At 33.7% G+C, this 21889-nt stretch overlaps 1 long non-coding RNA gene and 1 pseudogene across 2 annotated transcripts; one reads left to right on the top strand and one right to left on the bottom strand.

Annotated features, from left to right (window-relative positions):
- Window positions 1–5889: 5889 nt before the first annotated feature.
- On the bottom strand, window positions 5890–11066 carry LOC113695536 (sodium transporter HKT1-like; annotated as a pseudogene).
- A 4782-nt stretch (window positions 11067–15848) lies between these two features.
- LOC140009684 (uncharacterized) lies at window positions 15849–21832 on the top strand. 2 transcript variants are annotated; one of them, XR_011817200.1, is made up of 3 exons: window positions 17099–17407; window positions 20650–20726; window positions 21474–21832. It is a non-coding gene; the product is annotated as an uncharacterized lncRNA (long non-coding RNA). The 2 variants fall into 2 exon arrangements; XR_011817201.1 differs by lacking the exon at window positions 20650–20726 and having other exon boundaries at window positions 15849–17407.
- The last annotated feature ends 57 nt before the right edge of the window (window positions 21833–21889 follow it).

The following is a 21889-nucleotide window of genomic DNA, read 5'->3' as shown; positions in this document are numbered from 1 at the left end:
TGAATCCCGGTATACTCGAGTATTACCATTCCTGTTTCTATTTGGCGTTCGGGCCCGGCAAGGGGTATGAATGGTGGACGGGATTTGGCGTTAAAGCGGTGTTCTACTGGACGGGTTTTTCTTATTCGAAAGTTGACGGAGGGTCAACGTAGTCGGATCAAGTACTGCAACGGGAAATTGGCTCCTGAGGGCTAGCTGTATCCTTTCTGTCTGGATTGTTTACTTATCTTCCTGTTGGGTACATGTATGTGTTTAATTGAGCATGGAATTATTTGGTCCTTGACTGTATTTCTTTATTTTGGTACCTCATTGAGCTTATAACTCACCCCGTTTGTTATCCTTGTTTTCCTTACAGGAAAATCTTTTGGAAGCATGAGTTGAGTTGGATATATATTTTCTTTTGTATAGCTCCTCGATAGATGGAAACCTTGAATGTATTTTGACCAAACAACTCCCTTTTGATTTGTAAAATTCTGATCATGTGTATATATAAAAGTGTTTGCTCATATACACGTGTTACCCCTCTCCAACATGTTCATTCGTTATGGTTGCCTGGAGTTATTGTAATTACTGAAGTTTCGTACGAGTTTAGTATTCAGGCATGAAAAGGAAGAGAAACAAGTGTGGCAGGGGTTTTCGACAAGCTTATGGCTTGGTCAGTTATTATTTAACTTGGTGGCTTCCGAATTGTTCGTTTCCTTTGATTTTTATCACGCGTACTTTAGAGCTGTGAGTGTAGTGATCGACTGAGTCCCGGCGAGAGCTGGGCAGGCGGTCCGCCGACTCCTCTGGTTCGCCTTAGGGGAAAGTGGGGCTGTTACATTCAACAATCCTTACTTGGCAAGATTTTGTAAGGATTTTTCACCAGTATGTCCTAACCGCATATGCCGCAACTTTGTTGCGTCCGCATCCTTCTTGTTACTGGAAGATGTTGTTGCTGCTGCTGTCCCAACAATTGTACTACCTTGGTAGTTATACAGATTATTCTTTTTCACACCTTTCAACATCACAAGTGCTCCCGAAATTGTTTTAAGAACTCCATCTCACATCATCACAATCAAGCCTTTTGACTCCAAGGCCCCCAAAAAAATGAGATTTTTCTTCAAATTCGGCACGTACCGAACATCCTTCAAGACTCTGGTGGATCCATCATGATTTCACAGCTTGATTGAACCTATTCTAACTGTTTCACATGGATTGTCATTTTCCATGTAAACAACTCCACCATCAAGTTTTTCAAATTCAAAGAACCACTCTCGCATAGGAGACATATGATAGGTACAACCTGAATCCAAAATTCACTCATCTGGATGGGATATTGAAGGTGATACAGCTAAAGAGAAATCTGATTCCGCATCACTTTTGCACTCTGCAACATTTACGTCTTGAGGAGCTTTTCCTTTCTTCTTCAACTTTGGACAGTCTTTCTTTCAGTGCCCTTTCTCATGACAGAAAGCACACTCATCTTTGGCAACTCTGTTTTTTGATTTGGACCTTCTTCTTTTCCCCTTTGATTGGCTTTGCTGACGACCTCTTGCCACTAACGCTTCATCTGTTGTAACTACTTTATTTTTCATTTTATCATACTTTCTCAATTCATGACTATACAAAACAAAACATACAGCATCTAAAGACACATTCTCCTTCCCATGAAGTAACGTAGTTTCCAAATATTCAAATTCATCAGGAAGGGATGACAACAATATCAAAGCCAAATCTTCATCTTCAAATTTCACATCTAAATTTAACAAGTCTGCTACTAACTGATGAAACATAGTGATATGTTCATTCATAGTAGTACCTGGTCGGTAATCCAATCGGAACAACCTTTTCTTCATAAGGAGTTTATTCTGACCACTCTTTTTCAGAAATTTCTCCTCCAATGCCTTCCACAATTTTCATGTAGAAGTCTTGTTCTTGAAAGTATACTTTTGCTTTCTGGACAAATACGATCGAATAGTTTTGCATGCCAATCGATTTATGGTACTCCACTCCTTCTCTTCTATATCATCTGGTTTCTTTTCTTCAATGGCAATGTCAAGACCCTGTTGGAAAAGAGAATCTATGACCTCGCCTTGCCACATGCCGAAATGGCCAGTACCGTCAAATATCTCCACCGTTAGCTTCAAACTTGACATTGCAATTCTCGACCTTGTAAACAAGGAAACCGATACCCCAGATGTAATTTTTGACATGGACTCATTTATCGGTGAATTGTCTAACTCCATTTCAGACTCAAATGGTAGTATTCAATATAACAAATTACACACAAGCCAAAGGACGAACCTTCGGCTCTGATACCACTTGTCAGGGAAACCAGTTAATTTTCCACTCAAAAATTACCAAATAAATGCATAATAAAAGAGATAAGAAAAGAACGAAATTGATAACGGAGTTCGGCCAAATATGCCCAATCTCCGAGCACTGCCCAAGCAACCTGCTCTTATTAATTTGGGAGAACAAAGAATACAAAATTTTTGGTGTGTTAGGGGAGAGTGTTAATTTATAACTCTCAAGCACTCCCCCCAAGACCTATCCCATCGATGTGGGACAAAAACTTATGCCAAAAAGTCAACATGAAACATCAGTTGTTTGCTATAAAAAACAAACGAAAGGACTATACAACAAGTTTTTTTTTCCAATAACAACCTATTTATAGTAAAGGAGGCTGTCAAAGCTTAGCATCACACTAGGTACAAACTGGTATGGATGAGACCTTTTGTTCCTCATTTCGCCTTTTTATTGGGGGCTATTATGTAGAGGAAGGCTTAGAACCATAAACAAATTGAAAGCTTGGGGAATGATAGAAGATGACGGTTGTGTATGTTGTGGAAATGCTGTAGAAACTTGTGAACGCTTGTTTCGTGGATCAGGAGTCTTATAAGTTGAGTTCTATTCAGTTCAAACTGATTGATATAATTCTGATAATTTTTGGTATGAACTCGTATAAACTTGAACTTTTTAATTCATACTACTAAATTGACAATTACATCAAAACTATACAAGTTTACATTACAAGTAGTAATAATTACATAAACCGATTTGAATTAGATAGAGTTCAACTTGTGAGCCTCTAATCTCTTGTTTTTTGCTTGTCCTTTTACGTACCAAGTATAGCACCAAATAGAATGTTTGAGCTCTGTTTTGGGGATCATATACTCATGGTCTACTGAGTTCATTGAGTTCACCCACTGAAGAAGACATTAAAGTGTGTCAAGTGCTCAGCTTATCTTTGGCAGCAACTGTGTATCATCTGTGGTGGAAAGAAATTTGAAAACTTTCAGCAATACTCATCTAGGTGTTTGAAATGATTACTAGAAGAATTATACAAGATGTGCAAGCTACTGCTATTAGCTAGATGGAAAAGAGTGGGGAGGAGTAAAGAAAAACGGAAAATTAGTAGAGATTGGAATTTTGACCAATATATTTTTCTTTAATTAGTGTTGTTAGATTCTGTTTAAGGTTGCACTTGGGGTAAACCAAGTGTGAACTCTTTAGTACTTTATCAATAAAAGTTTAGTGTTGAAAGAAAAAAGTGCTAGTGTTAACTAGGTTTCAGGAGTAGTATTTTGACACACACACACTCACACACACATACACACACACACACACATATATATATATATATATATATATATATATATCTTGCTAAAATAATCTTGTATTAAAAAAAATTCTAGAGTAATGCTCTTCCAAATCATATTCCCTTGATAACTGTTTTATTGCCACATGGAGTTGAAAGCTGGAATCTACTCCTGCAGACAATTAGTTATGGATTTCATTCTTTAAAATTTAAAAAAAAAGGTAAAAAAAAGTTGAAAAGTGGATTTCATTGTTCACTTCTACAGCAAAATTTTCCAAGCGAGCTATAGTTTTAAAATTGCTTCTCCTGCCTTTGCATTGCAACTTTCTTCTTCTTCATCCTCTTTGTCTTTTTCTTTTTTCAGGTTACAAAATTTCAGAATCAAAATTCAAAGGTGGACAATTTGACATGATGGAGAAAATAAACACACATCCATGTACCACTAAATTTGCCTAATTACTCTTTTAACTTTGTTATTGATTTTTTTTTCCAGTATGTCTTTTCGAAACCAACAATAGCACCGTTGGTGTTTTTACCTTCTTAACATTTTAAAAATTTTCTGTGGACTCAACAAGAATTCTTGAAGGACCAAATGACTATTTAGAGTCAATTGAGATTTGGTTGTCTTTTGCTGTTACTTTAAAAATTAGAGTAAACGACCAAAAAAAAAAGACTGTAAACTATTTAGAATTCGCTATCTTGGTCACTAAACTTTTTGTTATATCAACATAGTCATTCAAAAAATAAAAGGAAATGTCTTTTGTCACACAATTAAAAAAACTTTCACTTTTAATCACTTAACTTATGAAATCATAGACTTTTTAGACATAAGATGTATGTTCTAATTAGTAAAATGATCATTTTAGCTAAATAAAAAGTTTAGTGGAAAGAATACGGAATCCTCAATAGCTTAGTGATAATATATGAGATTTGCTCTTAAAATTATGTGGGATTGTATGCTTTTGGATGTCTGCTTGAGGTTATGAAATATGGATAGTTCATTATCCATGGCAAGGTTGGAAATTGAGGATACTCTCAGTTATGGTGTTTTTTTTTTTATTTTCATTTATTGGTTAGAGTAAGAAAAATAGGAAAGGAGGAAGAGATGGTGAGAAGAAAGTGAGTGTGTGAAGGTATTTGATTACAGAGGGAAAATAATTTGGATAGTATCACTTCAGGAGTACTTTTGAGAAACAATAATAAAATGTTATTCTGGCACAAAAACTCACCAGACTCAACCCACCAAAACTCATAATATACGAGGCTCGTTCTGGACTCACTTAATTAATTGGATTAACCCAAGATCAAGTATGTGCTCTAAGCTTTTATACTTAATTTCTTAATTTTTATTAAAGTACCACGTCTATTATTATAACCCCAAAAAAGAAAATCTAATTTGCTATTGTGTTTCACTTTTAAAAAAAAAAAATTGTTTTGAAGTGTTCTTCATGCTACTAGTAAAGTAGAAGAAGGTTTGGGTAAATTTATTTTACCAATTCATTACGGTAATTTGCATATTCAGCGATCAAGTTGATCTCTCAACTTGAAGTTTTGTGAATTTAATAACACTAGTAATGCAAGTGCACTCAAAATATCCGCACATCGAAATTAATATGCTACTTGCGATGTGATTGAAAATTTTACTTAATTTAATTATACATGTTATTTGTCAACTTGTAAAATGTTTAATTATAAATTTTCATTTGTAATTAACATAAGTACTAATACTATATGTACTTTTCAGTTACTTTTGGCAGTTAATATATACCTAAAAGAGGGGCAAGTTTTTTTTTTTTTTTTTTTAAAAAAAAACCTTAAAAACTAGCGAGACCACCTCCCTTTAATAATACTAAGACAAGGCAAGATATTACAACTGTTTGGTGACTAAGAAAACCTATTCAAAAAATTTTATAAAGTTTGGGTGTAGTTTCCGGGAGTACTTGAAGTAAATCAGGGACAGATGTAAAACCCACAAGGGAATTCTTGAATTTCGGCACAATTGTCTGTTAATAAAGAGGCAATTCGGGCTTATACACTTCAATTTCAACTCTTCACGCTCATCATCTTCCATGTTTATTGGCTTCGATCATTTTTCTTCGGTGGTTCTAGCCAACCTTAAAAATCTTACCTAGTTGGAGCATACTGGCCTTTAGACATTGGAGGCCAAGAATTTATATGAATTACTTCGTAAGAGTATTTTCTATATACTGTCAGTATATGAGTCTTAACCTAACGAGTTTTTGAGAATTCCTACAAATTAAGAACAAGCATTAAACACAAAACACAATTCATATGATGCAGTACAATTATTTGCAAAACACTCTCTCAATTCATTGATAACCCTAGTTGCGGATAACAACATGGGCAAAGCACCCTGCTACAACGAGCAGCTAATTCTTATTGTATTTACAAAAGATAGTCTTGCTCGCTCCTGAACTTTGCGCGGAGTTCAGCCACCACCTCCGGGCCTGGACTCTGCTCAAGCATAGTCAGCCAGGTTCGTGGCTTTGCTTAGTTTCCAGCCTTGTAAAGGGATAACTTCTCACCATCTGCAGGTAACGTCTCAGCATATTGTGCCAATTGAAGATTTACACTAATTTTAATTGGACAACTTAATGCTTTTCGATTTCTGAAATCTTAATGGAAGTATCCGTGCACCCTTATATTGATCTTGCCAACAAGCAAACCAAAAACGAAGAAAAAAAGAGGTATACAAATTAACGAGATTACTAAGTATTATGCCAGCTTTCACATTAAATTTCTTAAGCTTTCCGAAGAGCATTGTAATGATGAGAATAAATTTTCCCTTGTCGCTCCATCTTCCGGCAAGCCCATATGATGCGTCTTTGCAACTTGCATCAGGTTTACTTCGTCTCTGACAACTATAGCCCATTGAGAAGCCAACATTTCCATACGCCCTGTCAATGATCAAAGTACAGCGAAAAGAAAATCAAAGTTTGTAGCAAAATGAACTTAAAATTTAGGAGAAATATAAATAACCCTTTCAATGGACGTGCCAGATTTACATACTTATCTTTAATATGACCAATGAAAAATTTATTTTCTAAATCACTAGACTTCATAATTTCTGTTGCAAATGCCGACGAGATAGTTTTTTTTTTTTTTTTTTTTTTGAAACGATAGAAATTTTCTCATAATAAGGAAGTAAAATTACATTGCATGAGCAAGGGCTCAAATTTGACTTTACAAAAGTGGACTAGGCCACTGATGAGCTTCAGGTTCCTCATCAAAGAAGAAGTATGGCTAATCTACTCAGTTTAGCACTGAGTCTATCCCTATCACCAGGTAATCTATGAAATGAGCATTTCCTAAACATTAAGCAAAGATCTTTTATACCAGGTAATCTATCAAATGAGTATTCCCACGAGATAGTTCAAAAGGGATGAAAACAGAAGGTTTATATTAAGGGGCGGATTTTAATACATCTAAAACTAAGTATATAACATAATATAATTTTAAATATTTGAAAGAATACTTTTAAATTTTTTTTTAATTATCTATTGGAGGCAAATCAAATTTTCTAGACCCCCCCCCCTCCGGCTCCTCCCACAAGGTCCGCCATATCAAAAGTACTTGAAGCCCATTGTATTTTTAAGGTAAGTTTATTGTCAATAATTTGGTGCCTGAGCTTCGGCCATTTTGTCTCTTTAGGTCTTTGTTTCAACATTGCACAGAAAACCTTGAAATTTTGGGCTTGAGATGTTTTTAGTTCCGAACATAGATGAGATGTAAAAACTCTTGAACAAAAATCTCCACTTGAAGTGTAGCATGAAATTACCAATGAATCTAAGATATTACCATGCTCGAAGCAATGACACAAACAACACTAGGGATATTAACAAGGTAAATGTAAGTTTTTTGAATAAATTAATAGGTCTTCGTCTGTCCCCTTTTACATTACAATATCCCTTTAAAAAAAATGTTAGGGCTCTCTTTATTGGCCATTTACAATTTGTGCATTTCAAAGCTAATACACAACTTTTAATGCTTCATTCTTATATGCATTCTTTTTTATTATTATTATCAGTAAGAGAGGGTTAGGATTTAGAAAACAGCCAGAGGGAAGGGGGATTGAATCGAGAAAGAAATCAGAATTTAGATCATCCAGAAAGAAATCAGAATTTAGAAGAACCAAAAATTTTATTTGTTTTCTCTTCTACCCTGTAGTGCATTGCATGTATTTAAAAAAAGTATAAAATTCTAAAACATATATATATATATTTAAGTATATTAGTTGTTAATTCTCATATCTCATGTTTAGAAAATTTTAATTTTCATGTTTGGAGGATTCAATTGCAAGAGTAATCCCAACAAGAATCATCTTAATACCGATATACTGGTAGCAAAATTTTCAGGATAAAGTAAAGAGCTAGCCTTACCCTATAACTTCAACTACAACGCTCAATAAGTTGAAGTTGAGAGGGTCTTCCTTCATTTTATCTCTCTGTCTCGATGATACAAATGAGAATGATGAAGATGACTAAATAAGTCAGCTGTGAGAACATTAGGCTATGCAAAATGTCCCTTCTTTGACTTCTGCTCTTTCCTCTCGAAATTTGGACAGTATTTCCAATATCCTCATCGATTGGTACCAAAGAAGTATATGGAGGCAGATACCTATCAACACAAATAGACAAAGGAAAACAAGTTTCTAAATTTAACTTTATTCTTAATCACTAGTATACTTGATATTTTTTGTTTGTTTTCAAATTCATTATGAGCTATAAGTAAAATAAAAATAAATGAAAAAACTAGGAAGAGGCGGATATGATTGTAATTTCATGGAAATTTTGTCAAAAGAGAGCTCCTTGAAATATTTTTTCTGCATATATGGCACAATTATGAGCACAAAAGTGTGTACATAATTCCATAAAGAGGCCCCTTTTATAAATAACTCAAATTGAACCCTCTTTAAAATTAGATTTTGAAGCTTATGCCAAATTTTCCATGATTTTATTCTTAATCTGAAGAGAACCACAAGTAGCCAGCAAGTCTTAAAGCATTATTCCTGAACTATTATACATTGAGCATTAATAGAGGAACTAAATTGGAATCTATGCTAATGGTGGGATAATCTCAAAGCTGGTGCTTGAGTTATAGAACAAAAATTATTAGCAAGACTTCAAGGAAAATATATATTTTCAAATAGATGTTTTCTCTGAAAGTAAAAGTGCAATAAGATATGAGAGAATCTAGAGATCTGATTTGGGCAACTTACCATTCTCCAATTGCTAGGGCAATTGCAGGGAATCCAAGTGGAAATTAAATGTCATTTTTGTTAATCTTGGTCACCATATCAAATATTATTTATCTTTTCACTTAAGCATGAGAAATATAGGTTTCAAAGTGGTGGTCAATATAAAATGTATTGAAATTTTATGTTCTTCATTTCACTTTAAAATGAAATAAAATCAAATACTGTGGATTAAAAAGATAAGTATGGAGTTTAGGAGAAAAATTGCCAAAATGGTCCTTCACATTTTTTGAAGAAAACTTTTTTTAGTCCCTTGCATTCAAAATCAATAAAAATCATCCCTCAACTATATATATATATATATATATATATATATATATATATATATATATATATATATATATATATATATATATGTGCCCCTTTAGTCCTAGATCTCATTTTCGATCAATTTTCCAGCCAAAAAAGTGCATACCTTCCTCACATACCCACATATCACTTGAAATGCTGACCCATACGATTCATGTAAAACACAACACTACAATTATTAGGACTCAATTTTTCCATGAAAATAAAAAAGAAACGTGTTCAAACCTACTCCATAGTTTTGGCAATCATAGAATCTCCTTCCCAAGTAAAGTTGGGCTTGGTTGATAAGAATTAGGGTTCCCTATTATGGAGGTGGTTATGTGATTGTAATTTTTTTTTTTTTTTGGTTAGAGGGAAACGAATTGTGTTCTCATTTTGTCCTTGAAATTGTGAGCACGTGAGGGAGATGTGCAATTTTTTGGCTAAAAAATTGATCGAAAATGAGATCTAGGACCAAACAGGCACTTTTTTTTTTGAGTAACTATTTTGGTTAATTTTGAATGTGAGAGGCTAAAAAAGTTTTCTTAAAAAATGTGAGGGATCATTTTGGCAATTTTTCCAATTTAGGAAGTCCTTTTTTAGATTGTGACTGTCATTTTAGTACATGCATGGCCTTGACATAAATGAAGTCCATAAGGTTTTGTACCTCCAGAAAGAGTTGAGAGTAACACTTACATCATGAGGACAAATAACACCAACATGGCTGGACTGATCAATGATAGGTCAAAAACAGATTCCCCTGCATGCCTTGAATTGGCAACTTGGAACAAGGAGCCAATCAGCTTCTGAAAAGCACTTAAACCAGCTGTGGAATCAGAATTCCATTCCAGGATACAAAACAACAAAAGCTGTAAAATCATGAATCCCGAAACAGTCATTGCCAGAAAAATAGAATGAACATCAGAGAGAAGATGATTGTATCCCAGTGTTCTTGAATTCTTCAGCATGAAAGTAAACTCTGCTCTTTTTGTGATTTTCTGCAAAATCCAGATAATGAGACGCAGACAAGGTGGATATAATGTGTTTCCAAGTTCCAACGAGGATTTGGGGAATTAGAATGAGGAGAAGCCCCGGGTTCTTCTTGAATACCATCATATTCTCATTTGTTGGGAGAAATCCACAATTGGCAAATGATGAAACTGTTGTGAATGCTGAAAATGTTGGAAGATTAATGCCCTTTTTCTTGAGCACTTCTCCTGCACTAGGGACAGTTCTGATGTAGATAGATATCAAAGTGAAGCCAAATAGTTGGACTAACAGAAGATAACACAGAACCACATAAGCCAGGAGTTGAATGCAGTTTTTTATCAGTTTCTCTTGACAATCCAAAGTTCTTCTCCCAGTTTCTTCATTGATATAAGTTTTCTGATCATCTACAATAAATTGCCGATATTGGGAAACCATGGAAAGCACGATTTGGTCAAGGATATCGATGCGGATCGAATTTGAAGAATCAGAATCTCTGCTGCAGGAGTCAATTTTGTTTTCTTTACCTTGTTTCTGACTGCTCTTGCACTTCATTAGATAAAGTCCAAGAAAGGATGTGAAAATTTCCCCACCAGCAAACATGAGAATGATTAAAAGGACAAGTTGGGTATTGGAGAAAACCTCCATTTCAACTGTTGAGGTGCTAGAAACTGTGGCAGCTGACACAGACATGAAGAATATATCAAAATCTGCAGGTTGAAATGAGGCATTTTTGGGATTTAAGACCTTCAAAGCCAAAAAACCAACAAGGGAAAAGATCAAATAATAACTTAACTCAATCCAAAATGGATTGACTCGAAGAATAAGAGCATGAAGAAGATGCAAAAAGGAGTTGTATAAGCATGTCAATTTTGTCTTTGAGCTGTTCAAAGACAGCTTGATGCACCTAGCAGAAGTGGCAAAGCTGATCATTTTGAGTTGTTGGAGTTAACCGGCTTGACTGCGGCTTGGAGACTAATATTTATAAGACTACTACCCCGAGGTTTGATTTAAAATGCATAAAATATGAATTTAGGGCATAAAGTGGAATAATAGCGAGCTTTTTTTTTTTGGGATAATTTCAGAAACTTCCCTTAAGGTTTTTGACAAGTTCACGCTTGAGATTTCAAAATTTACATACATCTCCCTTCAGGTTACCATTTAGGTGACAAAAATGATTCAGTGGTCAAAATTTTAAATGAATAACACAAAATACCCTCATAAAATTGTGAAATTTATTTTATTTTCCCCTAAAATTCTTTAAAAAATTTTGGAATATATACAATATCACAAATGCACTTTCAATCCTCCTCTCTACTATTCTAAACCTTCCATTTTACCGCATTCCAAATCAGTACCACTATCTCCATTGTCATCACCACCATCAGTCCCTAAATTCTAGAACCTCAATCTAAGAGAAAGAAAAAAAATTAGCACTATTATAACAGAAAAAAAATTAGCACTATTATAACACCCTATTCCTCAAATGTTGGAATACCAATACCAACCCCGTCCTTTATAAACCTTTAGCCTGCATCTTCGTTTATTCATCTTTAGATCCTCCAAGCAAAACTAAAATTAAATTGTAATATGTTTAAAATTGCGTTTATAACATAATTGGTCGTTCCATAAGTGAACCTTGTTTTTGTTTTTGTTTAACGTCTAATAGTGTAAAATGCATTCATAGGCACAAGATTAGCAGCATTATTTAATTGCATGAAAAATATTGCTATGCTAAGGTTATTACGGTCATTTTATAAGGTCAAGGGAGGTAAGTGTAATATTAAAAAATCTCAAAAATACTAGGTAAAATTATCAGAAATCTCGAGGGAGGTTTCTAAAATTATCCCTTTTTTTAACCTCCCACCTTACCCACATCCTTCCCACCCCCAATTGCTAGGATTCTAACTTGAACCTTGTAGTAAATAGAACTCTAATAGACCCAGGAACAACAGGCTTAAATAACTGTTTGATGTAATTCGTTGTTTAGTTTATTTTTTTCTTTTATATCATTCGCTGCTGAGAAAGCAATTTGGCTTAGAAGTTTGGGTGTGAACAGAATAAATTTCTCCACTGTCACTGTAGCACCACGTCACACAAAATCTGCAGCCATAACTCAGGAACCATTAAAGGTAACACACTTGTTTGCAAGTGCCAAGGAGGAACAAATTCTATTCCAATGTGCAAAATGAAGATTGGATATGGCATCAAATTACCACTTACAAACATGCTTTACATTATTTTCTGGAAAGTTGAGCTTTTGAAGTGGAAGTCGCCACTTCACAGAATTGAAGATCTTCTTTTCTAAATAGAGTCGTTAGCTATGATACATCCTTACCAATTCAAGGATCCACGTGGAGACAAATTGATCAATTAGATCACTTTAACTTGTCCAAATAAAAAGCGCATAGCTTTTGGATCAATATCTCTTCTTTTTCGCAAAAACAATGCAATATATCAGGCAAGGCAAACACTTCCATACGTACACGCCTGTACATGCTAGAAGAACAATCATTATTCTTATTCCATCAGCTAGCCTTCCAAGCCACTGGCCATTTGGTCCAGTGGTCATCACCATTAAAGGTGATGCTGGAGGTCAGGGGTTCAATCCCTGCCTCCCACAAATTTGCCACATTTTGTGGCGGTCTTAATTGACCTTCATCGATGGAGTCTGTACTCACATCGAACCCCCTCCCCTTCCCCTTAGACTAGGCTAGATTAGGTTATAGGACATCTATCGTTTCGACAAAAAAAAAAAAAAAAAAGCTAGCCTTCCAGATTTTGCATTCAATCAACGGTAGATGATATTAACTTGTCACTTTCATTTGTCTTTTTTTTTTTTTTTGTTTTTTCGGTCTAAACAGGACTCTAAACCTTACAATGGCCAATAAGATCTCGATCTTGTAGCTAAGATTGAAAGTTTGAAATTTAAAGGTTTTAAATTTCCATCCCTCCTTTCTATTTCTTAAATCTCATTTCTTTTGTATTCGAAAGAAACTAAAAGTAAAGCACTAAGCCTTTAATGAGGAAGGAGAAAATGGGAGATATACAAGTTGAACCAAAAACCTTATAAACAAATTCTACCAAGATAAACTTAAATAAATAAGGATGTATTTGGATGGCACATTTCAAGAATGTTTTAGGAATTTTTAAAATTGTTTCACTGGATATTTATAGAAAATTCAAAAGATGCAAAATTTTATGAGATTTACATCAATCCCGCTTATTAGAATTTTGACGTTGGATTTGGCTAAAACCTTTTAGATTGTGATGAAATACATCATGAATTGGAAAACATAGGGATGAGAGGTGGAAAAAGGGCTATCAGTAGAATGGACAAAGTATGCCGAGAAACAGAATAGATAGAGTTGCGAGGATGGGGAAGAAGTTATTGAATGAAAGAGGGAGGTTGTAAGGTGTGGATGGTGTGAGGACGGGGAAAGATTTCGTGGATGGGGAAAGCAGGGTTGCTAAATAAAAAGAAGATAGCAGAGAAAAGAGAATAGTATCATGGACGGAGAATGAAGGGATAGAGTTGGGGATGGGTCCCTCCACTTATAATATAATATAATATATATCTATTTATTGTACGAATTGAATAACGTGCTATTTTGTTGTGAAAAATGATGAATTGTTATTATCAATTTAATATGGTAAAATTGTTATTACTTATGTTAATTATTTACTTAATTTTTTCACATATTGTATGCTATTTTTAAAGAAACAATAGCAATTAGTTTAGATTTTATGTAGTATCAAATATAGAAAAATGAATGCAAAAGATCAAAGCAATTTTTAACAATATTTCACATTCAATTTTTTTACTAAAAATTAAAAGAATCATTAGTTTAATCATTATTAGTGTTATATATATATATATATATATAGAAAATATAACATAAAGTATAGAAATTATAGTGATAGTTGGGTTATGCGGATGCATCCACAAGGTAGTAGAGATAGGCTAGGATAGGGTCGGGCAACGGTGAGGGTGGGAGAAGGGGATGGACAGGGATAGGGGTAAGGTTAGACGGTTAGGGAAGTATGACAAAAGAAAGGGAGAGAATAGCAAGAATGGTGCAGTTACAACATAAGATAGATAGCGAAGAGAGGAATAAGGAGGAGGAAGATAATGATGTATGTGTCTTTTGGACCTTTTGTAATAATTTGTTATCTTATTTAGGTGCTTTTCTATTTATTTTTGGTGTTTTCAATTCTTTTTTTAAATCATAGTTATGTTAACAAAATGTTATCTAATACCATAGCTACAAATTTTTTTTTTGGTATTCACAAAATCATAAGTAGTTTAAGAATACACATAAATTCTTAAGGTACAATATGATGCAAGAAAGGAATTTTTTCAGGATGGAACAAATTTTTATAGGCAAGTACAAGAGTACATGTTAATTAAACATAATAAACATAATTTTTTAGAAAATTTCAGAGTTTCTCTAAGTTGATAAGCGTATCATTGCGTACTTTCCATGAATGAAAATTTTTTATCCTTTACTTTCATTTAGAATAACACATTTTTATAGAGATTGGTATTAAAACTAATATCACCTTTCTTTTCAAATTTTTTTTAACAACAATAATTTTACTATTTTGATTTGAAATCTTGTGCACGGGTCACAATTCTAGTATATATTTACTAGCATTTTGACCCGTGCATTTATATCTTCAAATAAATAATAAAAATTTATATGACAAGTAAAAGGTAAAAAGTTCAAGAGTGTGTCAATGTAATATCAATTTATAATGAAATGTATTATTATAAACACAAGTAAAGAAAAAAATTGAATAAAGTATGTTACTTTACATATGCTATATGTTTTGTTTTATTATTACTAAAAAAAAAACTACAGGCTACATGTTAAGAATATAAAAATATTTCCATGAGAGAATAAGATGAATCTTATTACTTTATTATTATGTATAATTTCAAGTCTATATATGTCCATATACAGTAAATATCTGGTACTTTTGATAATAAAATATTGTTATTATGGCAATATTATTAAGTAAATTTAATAAGTAAAATAGAAATATGAAACTGATATCTTTAAGTAAATATAATATCATAAAATGATAATAAAACATAAATTTAATATTTCTGTCAAGTAAATTTAATATTGTTATAAAGGTAAATTTAGCCCTCTCCAACCCTTCCAAACCACGAGTCCTACCCTACCACTTTCCAACTTCTTTTTACCTGACCTTATCCGCCATCCTGTAGTAGTCCCACTCCCAACTATGGGCCTGTTTGGAAGGTGAGTTTTTTTGGTGTTTATATAAAATTTTACTGTAGATCACTGTAGAAGTTGTAGAAAAACTTTTGTAAGAAAAACTTTGGGTGTTTGTAAGATGAAATTTTTTTTTTCCTTTTCATTTTCTTTCTTTCATTTTCTTTTTTCTTTTTTTTCTTTCTTTCTTTTTTCTTTTCCTTCCTCCCTTCCCGCTTCTTCTCCCTCCCCTTTCCTTCCCCTGTTCCCTCTCCCGAGACTTCCATGGCAGCAACTAACAGGTGATTCTTTTTTTTTTTTTGCTTTTTTTTTCTTCCCCTCTCCCTCCCCCGCCACCCCTCCCTCTCCCTCTCCCTCCCCCGCCATCCCTCTTCTCTCTCTCCCTCTCCCTTTCCCCTTCCCCTTCCTTCCCCCGCCACCCCTCTTTTCTTTTTTTTCTTTTTTTTTGCTTTTTTTCTCTTCCCCTCTCCCTCGCCCGCCACCCCTCCCTCTCCCTTCCCCGCCATCCCTCTTCTCCCTCTCCCTTTCCCCTTCCACTTCCTTCCCCTGCCACCCCTTCCCTCCCTCTCTCCTCCCCTCTCCTGCCACCCTCCCTCTGCGTGACCAGATCGCAGCCCCCCCTCCCTCTCCCCCTTTGCGATCTGGTCGAGCGACCAGATCGGTCAAAGGGGGAGGGGGAGGGTGGCGGGGGAGGGAGAAAGAAAAAAAAAAGAGCACCAAACAGATCCGTCAAAGGGGGAGGGGAGAGGAGCAGAGGGGGTAAGGGAGAGAGAAAAAAAAAAGCGGAAGGTCGGAACTGGCTGCCGGAATAGTGACCGGTGCCGGCAGCGGTGGTGGCCGGCGACGGAGGACATGGTGGGTCGGGTGTGAGGACCCGAAAATTTTCTTATTTTTATAGAATATTACTGGAATATTTAAATGATTATTCACTCATTTTCTTCGAATTATTTATTTCGACCATTTTAAATCCATTTATATGGAATGACGCCTCTTTATAATTTTAAAGCGTTTTGTTGAAAAATTCGCTTTTCGAAAATTTGGTTAGTCCGGAACGACGGGTGCATGTTTTTCTAGGCTATACTTGAATAGGGAGTGTATTAATATTGAAGAATTAAGAACGATCAATAATAGATTAAGAAAGGTTAATGGAGGAATTAATACTCAATTCACGTGAGGACTCGTAAAATTATTATTGTTAAAACCCCTAATTTTGGCTCAATTAATTATCTATTTGGATTTTTGCCCCGAATATTATTTTCTATCCTTATTAGACCTAAGTACATGGTTTTATAGTTTCGTTATATTTTTAAAGTATCTCGTTTCAAAAATTATTTTCTTAGAAACTTGTTTAGTGAAAAAGTGAAAACGTGTCTAAACACTTTAGCCAATTGGGAGTACACTAAGCTCGAAAATTTGGGGATATGTACAATGGTCCTAAAATAGGTAAATTTAGGTTTAAGTACTCAAGTGATAGTTAGTGGTACGATCATTATAAGAATTTCTCGAAGGTTTCAATTTTTATTGCGCCTAAATTAGAAATACGTGTTTGCACGTGCGCGCTTAATTGAGGGACTTTGGACCATTATTTTGGGACAATTAAGAATGGATAATATTTATATAAATGTAAGTACCCTAGAGGTTTAGTGCACTAGTGCAACAAACGTAAGAGAAATCGAACACAAAACGCGCGCGTAGGGTACTAGTTATAATTGATTTGACGTATTAAAAGATTTGACGTCAAGCGTCTTTCGTACGCAAAGGCTTCAGAACCGCAGCTTCATTTCAATCTCATTTCATTTCTGCAAAGCTTCATGGACGGCTAGACAGCAAGAGACAACCGAGGCTTCACCATTTCTTTCTTCCAAAACTCATCCAAATCCTTACCAAAACTTCCATAGATTCTTACCAATCTCCACATTCATTTAGCTTTTCACTTGGACGGCAACTTAGCTGCAAAAGGAAGGAGCTATCCACGGTTTCTTCAAGCTTCAAAGGGGCCGAAAAATCTGTCCAAACCAGTCATCAAAGTAGGTACTAGTCAAGCACCTTGAACTTGTCTTATGGAAGTTGATCTATACATTTGAGTTGGAATCTTCACTTTAGTAGCTTGTATTGTTGGAAACGTGGGCTCTATGAACTCCCACTTTGGGTTGATGGCTGTGATGATGTTTGATGATGGTTTTATTGCTGAATTAGAGCTTAAGGAAGTAGATTAAAGGTGTATTGTGGACAGAAACGTTGTTGAACTCTTGAAGTAAAAAGTTCCCATTTTACCCCTGTTCTGTTCGGTCATTTTAATGCAGAAACTGAGGATTTAATGGCCTGATTATGTTGATTACATGTTGCAGAAGTTGTGTACAAAATTTCGTTGGAAAATATTGAGTTTTGGTTGATCAAACGAATTTATTTCAAAAACTAGTAATCTGGAAAACGGTTTCGCCGTAATCCAGACCAGTGTTTGTATTTCGTCCATAACTCCGTACTCCGACGTCGAAATCAAGTGCCGTTAGCGGCATTTGAAACTAGACGTTCCCATGTTTCCAACGGTGTATAATGGACCTTCTGGTTTCGTGTGTGTAAGCCACACCATTCATCTGAAGTCGACTGTCCTGTTTCTCCGTTCTGCCGAAATGATTTGATGATGCTGCAACTTTAGGCTTGATTTTGAACCAGTTGCATGCTGAAACTTAAAACGATTTCTTCTGTGAAGTTGTAGCCCTATGAATCTATTTTCTAACACTATCAACCATTTCCAATTCCAAGTTAAATTGAGGGAGTTATGATCAATACACGGCAACTGCCTCGTTTTTGAAAACCTTAGGCTCCGTTTGGATTAGCTGTTTTTGGGTTTGTTTTTCAAAAACACCACTGTAGCATTTTGAATTTGAAAAACAAGTCCGTTTGGATTAGTTGTTTTTTGGATTGTTTTTCAAAAACTATATGAAAAACTTTTACTGTAGATTTTTTTGGATTATTTTTAGAGGTATTTTTGAAACATATTTTTGAGTATTTTTAGAATATTATAATTTTTATATTTTTATATAAATATACATTTATACATTTATAATATATTTATAGATATTTATAAATAAATATATTTATATATTCATAAAAAAATATATAAATGTATTATATTATATATAATACATAATATAAATATATTTATAAATGTATAAGTGTATATTATTATAAATGTATAAATTATAAATGAATATTATAAATATATTATAAATTATAAGTGTATATTATTATAAATGTATAAATTAGTATATTATAAATATATATTAATATTATGTAGAAATGTATTTATATAATTAATATAAATGTATATAATATTGATATTATGTATAAATGTAAAATTAATATTATGTATATTAATATAAATGTATAAATGTATTATATTATATATAATACATAATATAAATGTATATTTAAATATATAAGTGTATATTATTAAAAATGTATAAATGATAAATGAAAATTATATAAATGTATAAATTAATAAATTATAAATATATATTAATATTATGTAGAAATGTATTAATATAATTAATATAAATATATACATGTATTAATATTATGTATAAATGTAAAATTAATATTATGTATATTAATATAAATATATAAATGTATTATATTATATATTATACATAATATAAATGTATATTATAAATATACATAAATATTTATATATTATGTATAAATGTACATTTATATAAATGTATAATATATTATATATTATATTATATATAATTTATATAACATATAATATTTATGTAAATATATTATAAATATATAAAAATATATTATAAATAAAATAAAATATTTATAATATGTATGTATAAATATATAATATTAGAAATGTATAATATATATATAATATACATTATTATTAATATAATTTATGTATAATATACATAATTGAAATATACATATTAATATATATTAATATATATTATAAAACAAAATTGAATAAATATATTTATAAATTTATATATAAATAAATGTATTTATATAAATATATAATATTTATTTCAATTGATATAATATATATAATATTATACATAATTGAAATAAATATATTTATATTAATATAATATATATAATATACATAATTGAAATATACATATTAAAATACATAATTGAAATATACATATTAAAATATATTAAAATATAATTGAAATATACATATTAAAATACATAATTAAAATATACAAATTGAAATATATTTATTAAAATATACAAATTAAATATACATAATTGAAATATATTTGGAGTTGTTTTTGATATATTGTTTGGATATGGTGTTTTTGAAGTTGTTTTTGAAATACACATTACTGTAGCATTTGGAATGTGAAAAACAGTTTTTCAAAAACAGGTGCAAAAACACTCAATCCAAACACAGCCTTAGTTTTGGACAGATTGCCTTAAGGATTTTTCCAAATTTTGGTTGATTGAATGACCACCCTTCCGAGGGTATTTTTCCATGAAATTTGATAGAGAGATACCTTTCATATGGGAGTATTATACTGCAAAATTTGGTGTCAATCCAAGTCCGATTCGACACTTAATGAAAGGTCCAAAGTCAGAACCAAATCTGGAAATTTTGTAACAGTCTTGAATTTCTCCCAACTTTGAGCTATCATATCTTGGTGCTCGAAACTCCGATTCTTGAGCCGCTTGTTCTGTCCGAAACTTTACTTGTACTTCTAATTGAGTTATAAGTTTCAAGGGCCGGTTTGCAACGAGTGATTTTTGCCGAATTTCCAAAGTTAGCGAAAAACCAACCCCGGCTCAATCCTGGTAATCTAGAACAGCAACTTTAGGCTCATTTTTGAATACCTTCCACTTAGATTCATGGAATGGTGTCTTCTAAGGACTTTTAGTACTTTGGAAGACGATTCCAACGGTACCAAATTCATCAAGTTTCGATTAGTAGAAAGAAAGTTATGATTTTTCAAAGATTTGACCAAAAATCGAAAATTCTGGAAATCCGCGAAGGAACAATTTTACCAGAAATCCGGCCGGATTGTGGCGTGGCCAGCCCTCTTTCGATTTCGATCGTTCGATTTGCAATCGTTTTGCTCGTACTCGTTTCCAACCAATGATTTTAAGGATAATAATCCGATTTCTACTCAAGTCCTGCACCCTTTTGAGAATCCAACTTCAAAGACAAGTCAAACGAAGTTTTCAAATATTTCCGAACCTTACCCGTGTCCAATCTTTCTCACCACTTGGGGACCTATAGTAATTATCTACTATTCGATGTTCAGGCACGCACGAGGACCTCCAAGAGGACCCTACCGTGGAAGTTTGAACTCTCCCTCCAACCTACTTGCTTGCATAACTGGTGAGTGTCAAGTGTATACCTACTTGAACTCTAAAGTCTTGATTCATGCTTGACTTACCTGATTACATGCTTAGTCTATTCGATTTTGAAAAAAATGGAGTCGAGTGTGTACTTAATCGCACTCGTTCTCATTTGACACGAATAACTCATGTCTAACATGATTTGCCTGGTTTACATGACTTGAAATGCCTGCTTAAACATGTCAAATGCTTGAATACATGAAATGGTATGCTATGATTGCATACGTCGATGGAGTGAATCTCCTCGACATTTACATGATACATGGGGGACGCCCAAACTCATAGGCCGACCTTGGAACTCGAGCCGGCATGGGCTTGATCGGGAACCTCGGTGAACCATGAGATTCACATGATAAGCTTGATCTATTGAGAGATCTCGCTTGGCATACTCGTAAAGTATCGCCTTATAAATGTCGTGCGGGCCCGAAGTGGTGTATGGTGGACGGATGAGAAGTAAGTGGTGAACTACGGATATGAAAATATCAACCCGGTTGACGGAGAGTCATCACGGGGAGATATACAAATGACATCGGCAAATGTGGAACTTAGCTCCTGAGAGATTCCATATCCTTGAATTGTTTCTGGTTACATTTTGTCGGCGTTATTAATTACTTGCAAGCTATTACCTGAATTATTTTTGGGCTTGTTATCTGAACTATGTGTCTGCATGTGTGTTCTTGGCCTCACGAGCGTTTTGCTCACCCTGTAGATTTGTTTTCCTTAACAGGTTTGAACTCGGAGGTAAAATGGAGAAGCCCTCTTGATGTACTTTTGTTTAGGGCTTGTTATTACTTTTGGTTATGCCTTTGGTTTTGGAATTGTACTTTTGGTATGGAAATGTGACCCTGAGAACTGTCACAGTTGGTATCAGAGCCATATGCCGACAGTTGGGACTTTAAGTCCTTCGTCTGGAAAAGCCCCGAGCCTCTCGTTCGTGAAGAGTCACGAAGCGAAACTCTCCGTAGGGGATGCCCGCGTGCGGGTGGCAAACTGATAGGTATCCCGTGATGTGACCCTTTGGATATAATGTAATCTTTATTCTGACGTGTGGTTTGGAGAATGGATGACTATTATTAAGTTTGAATACTTCCGCATTTTTTGTATCTAAATTATTGGCTTGTATTGTGTGGTCCGGCTATAAGT

The sequence above is a fragment of the Coffea arabica genome, chromosome 6e, assembly GCF_036785885.1.
Source record: "Coffea arabica cultivar ET-39 chromosome 6e, Coffea Arabica ET-39 HiFi, whole genome shotgun sequence".
In the NCBI taxonomy this organism is placed as follows: domain Eukaryota; kingdom Viridiplantae; phylum Streptophyta; class Magnoliopsida; order Gentianales; family Rubiaceae; genus Coffea; species Coffea arabica.
This window is presented reverse-complemented; position numbering and strand designations above follow the sequence as displayed.